General features: G+C 37.7%; 1 long non-coding RNA gene across 1 annotated transcript in view; it reads right to left on the reverse strand.

Annotated features, from left to right (window-relative positions):
• The window catches only part of LOC123521340, an 11,789-nt gene continuing 6,721 nt past the window's right edge, over nt 1-5,068 (reverse strand). The window contains exon 3 of the long non-coding RNA XR_006679799.1: nt 1-15. This is a non-coding gene — a long non-coding RNA (uncharacterized LOC123521340). The remainder of the gene's footprint in view (nt 16-5,068) is intronic.

Below are 5,068 nucleotides of genomic sequence, written 5' to 3' on the forward strand. Positions count from 1 at the left end.
AGCCTTAGTCAGTTCCTACAAATAAAAATGTGGAGTCAGTAAATATATTTTGTAAAAGCTATCAAATTCTAATTAAACATTTCTTAATCATATAATCATATCATAAGCTATTTAGAAAAAAGATAGAAGGGAAACAAGTTTGGAAGTTGTTGCTTATAAGAAAATAATTCTCTCTCCCTTTACCCCCCACCGCTCCCCCAAACACCCCAAAATCTCATGCAATTTCTATGTAAAGCATTTAGTTCTTAGCCTATAGTAAGAATCCATTAAACGGCAATTATGATCACTTATTTCATAATATCATAATATACAGTTATTATACATTGACCATTACAGATTGCTCCCATTTAATTTGGAAAAGACTCAAAGATCATACAGAATCTGAGATGCCTAGAAAAATGTGAAGCTGTCCAATTAAAAACAAATAAATAAACCTGGAAATCCAGAGCACAGGGAAGTTGACAGTTATCAATACACACACATTCAAGCTCACCAGCCACTCTGTCCTCAGCCAATGGTAGACAAGCACAAAAGAATACATCATTCTGTTTAGAGCCTAGAAATAGTGTGATATCTTACAGGTGATGGCGATTTTTAGATGCCATTGGGTTGGCCCCAACTCATGGCAACTTGGCATACAAGATCAATCAAACAATGTGATTTATATAGGGTTTTCACTGGCTGATTTTTGGAAGCAGATCACAAGGCTTTTCTCTCTAGTGTTAATCTATAAACTCTGCTTAAAATTCAATCAGCACCATAGAAACACACAAACGTACAATGACAGACATTGTAGATCGCAGATGTGCCTGAGCACTGGCTGGAAATGAACCTAGGTCTCCCACATGAAAAAGCAGTATATTTGAGAATCCTATCACTGACTCACCATTAATCTACCTGTGAGCTACAGAGGGCAGTCAGGAGATCAAACTTCCACTAGCCTAGTGGAGCTGGAACAGGGATGGCACAAGAAGAGAGCACACAGTGATATCAAGAAGCAAGTTTGGGCAAGCAAGTTGCAGGCTACTGCCCATACCCCCTAGGGATTTTGGAGCTTTCTTAAAAGTATAGTTCTTTCAACAGCCACACATGTGTGCTGGACTTTTCTTTAACCAACAGTGTGATTCTCACAAAGCAATGTATACAGTACTATGCTTTATAAATTCAAAATATATTTAAAATCCAAACCACTTTAGCCCAATCACCCTGATGCAAGCAGTAATATAAATCAGATCTTGTTATTATGTCTTTGCTCAAAACTCTCCAATGCTTTCCCATTTCCCTCAAAGCAAAAAGTCCAAGTCCTTCCAGTGACCTACAAGGCTCCCTTATCTGACCCCTTGCTATCTCTGGGATCTCATCTCTTAATTCTTCCCTTGCTTTTCCATTCTGGCCACCACAGTCTCTTTGCTGTTCTTCAAACACCTCAGGACTCTGGATCAGCTAGCTCCTGTGAGTAGACTGTTCCTGCCCTAGACATGTACAAACTTCATTCTTCCACTTCCTACTTAGTGACAAGATGGTGCCAGAGACAGGATTCAAACCCAGGTTTGATTCCATATCTGCTTTAAACACTAAACAACATTGCCGCCTTCTGATTACATTAATTTACTGGGTTCACTCACACAAACATCTGTTATTTGCAAAAATATATGGTTTTCTAATACTTCAGAATTCTCAAGGAAAAAAATACTATCTTGCCACAAACTCTTAAAGAACTCTGAATATAGATAACCTCTGACCTGTCTACTTAAATATAGCCTCAAATGTCTAAGCATTCACTCCTCTGTAAGAAACCAGGCATACTATGTGTCAAAAGGATTCTCTGGGTTAATGTGGGTATCTAAATCATGAATTCAAAAAGTATAACTAAATACATGTATGTAGCATAAACACACCAGCCATAGAGAGTACAAAGATAAATAAAACAGTATTTTTTTCTTAAGGAGTCCAGTAAAATCTTTGGGATTTCAAATAATCAATTTGCAAAGAAACTTTTAAGATTAAGACCCAATTCAATTGTTGGTTCAGGAAGAGCCAGTTACTGCGCTACCATGAAATAAACTAAGCGTTATCAAAACCTGGAGTAGCTAAAACAATGCTGCGAGAGAAGAACAAAGTAGGACTCACAGTTCTTGATTTTAAAACATAGATAGCTAAGTAATCAAGCCAGCTCGAGAGTGGTATAGCCATATACACATAGATCAATGTAATAGAATTTAGAGTCCAGAAATTGACCTACACTGTTTTTTTCCCATTTGATGGAAAAGGGTCTCTTCAATAAATGATCCTGGGAAAATTAGATTTCCACAAGTATAAAAATGAAATAGGATCTTTACCTCACTAATCAAAATCAAAAGCTCAAGCGCATTGCCCTAGAGTTAATCTTAACTCACTGCAACACTATAGGACAGTGTGGAACTAAAACTAACCCTGTAAGACAGAGGGTTGAATGGTTAGCCTAGTATCATTAACAACACAAACAGCAAAAGACAAAATAAGTAAATGGGACCACAAAAAGTTAAAACTTTTGTCCCATATGCACCACAACATTCTTGGATATACTGCAGCAGAGGTAAATAAACATGCACAAATATCCTATGTCAAATATTACCTGTTCATAAGTACACCCTCACTCTCCTGCCCATACCTGTTTAGCCTGCATGTGCATCTGAGCATTCATTTGTAGAGATCACTACTACTGCTAGATGCATATAACAGCATTTGCCTCTAGTGCTTTTAGTTCCTGCAAACTTTTTGATGTCTTGCCCTGCTTACATCATTTTTTTTTTTGGCCAGCCTATTTTATTGTATGTTCCTTTTGCCTTCAACCAAAAATTAACACACTTATCTATTGTCTAGCCTAGGAGCCCTGGTAGCATATTGGTTACATGTTAGGCTGCAATCCACAAGGTCAACAATTCAAAACCACAAGCTGCTCCAAAGGAGAAAGATGAGGCTTTCTACTCCCAGAAAGAGTTACAGTCTTGGAAACCCACAGGGGCAGTTCTACCTTGTCCTACAGGGTTGCTATGAGCTGGAACCAAATGAATGGCAATTTGTTTTTTTACCTGTCTTGTCCAGTGTTTCCCCAAGTGAGAGATACCAGTCCCTAGTGGGTGCCGGAATGATGAGGATGATGGTGGAGAGGTCTTGCGAAAGCAGACACCTATACTTTATCCTGAATTATGGGGTATAGTACAAAAGCTTTTCATTGCTGGGGGGTGCTTAAGTATTTTTTTCTAAAAACGATGTAGTAGACCAAATAAATTTGAGGACTTATGTTCTAGCCTATGACTTTAACCAAACCAAACACTTTGAGGGAATGAGGTACTGGGCCTAGAGCATGAGGATCATAGTTTAGGGGGAGCAGAGAGGAAGGGCATCAAAGTCAAATAGTAAAGCATAGTTCCACAAAAACAATGTTCTACATTCTACTTTGGTGAACACTGACAAGGGTCTTACAAGCGAAGACACAAACCTTAGTATCCTCGTCCAGCAAAGAAGAAATTGACAAAAATCAAAAGACACATATATTTAGTCGAATGAGCTAATGGACCACACAAATATCAGCCTCCACAGCCCTGAAATCAGAAGAACTAGATGGTCTGGCTATCAGTGCCAACTACTCTGAAAAGGATCACATTAGAAGGTCCTGGACAGAGGGGGAGAAAGTGGAACAAAACCCAAAATCACAGAAAAGACTAAGCTACTACAGAAAAATGAAGCAGAGCCCCTACCTCACTCCATATATATACAAACAAACTCAAGATGAATTAATGCCCTAGCACTATAAAGATCATCAATGAAAAAATAAGGACAACTGTAAGGACTCTAATACATGGCATAAACACATCAAACATAAAGAAAAATACTTCCACAGCAGAAGACAAAAGAGATGGCTGGGGCCTCCTAAAATTAAGATTCTTATGTGAATCTAAAAACTTCATCAAGAGTGAAAAGAGACCACAGACTGGGAGAAACGTTTTCGCAATGATGTTTCATCAGACAAGGGACTAATTTCGAAAATCTACAGAAACTGCAACACCCGAACAAGAACAAGATGAATAATCCAATTAAAAAATGGACAGAGGACATAAACAGGCAGTTCACCAATGACTACATCCAGGATGGCAATAAACATGAAAAAATGCTTGCAACCACTAGCCATTTGAGATGCAAATCAAAACAATGATTAAATACCACCACATACCCGCACTGATAGCAGTTTTAAAAAAAGGAAAAAAAAAAGCCACCAAAAAACCCAGAATAACATATGCTAGAGAGAGTGAGTATCGAGAAATTAGAACCTTCATAAATTGCTGATGGGAATGCAAAACTGGACAGTGGTCTGTTTCCTCAAACAACGGGAATAAAAACATTCTATGATACAGGAATCCCACTTACTATTGTTCTAAAGAAATCGGAGCCATAATATAGAGATATACACGGTCATGTCCACCGCAGTACTATTCACAGCAACAAGCAGGTAGAACAACCTACATGCCCCTCAGTGGGTGGAAAAGTGGATAAACAAGCCACACTACATACATAAAATGAATACTATGCATCCTTACAGAATACTGAATCCCCTCTGGTCACAGACCAGGGAGCCTTAGTGTCAAGCAGAGTGTAGTGGTTTGGATTTTTGTCTCTTCCTGTATATGAAATCCAGGCTGGATCAAGCTATCGACACAGTTGACTGCATTAATGGTTTCTTAGGGGAGAGGAGGGGAGGGAATAAAGAAATAAATGCTCTAAAATTGTGGAGATGATGGTACAACTATTTTTAATAAGATTGAACTACTGAATTGTATGATGTGAATTATATGGCAATAAAACTTAAATTAAAAGTTTCTGAAAATATGGAAATGTTTTATTTTCAAGAAGAAAAAAAGGCAAGACAAGCTATTGGAGGTTTGATGTTTAAATTGTTGTATACTAAAGTGATCTGAAATGTAAAACCCCACCTACTTCACAAAAGTTGAAAACATACCCATACACAATAAAAGACTGAAAAAGTGAAATCGTTTTTAAATAGTTTAAAAGTTTTTGTTCATCAAGACTT

The sequence above is a fragment of the Echinops telfairi genome, unplaced genomic scaffold (assembly GCF_000313985.2).
Source record: "Echinops telfairi isolate 266 unplaced genomic scaffold, ASM31398v2 ScPeMD7_11;HRSCAF=52, whole genome shotgun sequence".
NCBI lineage: Eukaryota > Metazoa > Chordata > Mammalia > Afrosoricida > Tenrecidae > Echinops > Echinops telfairi.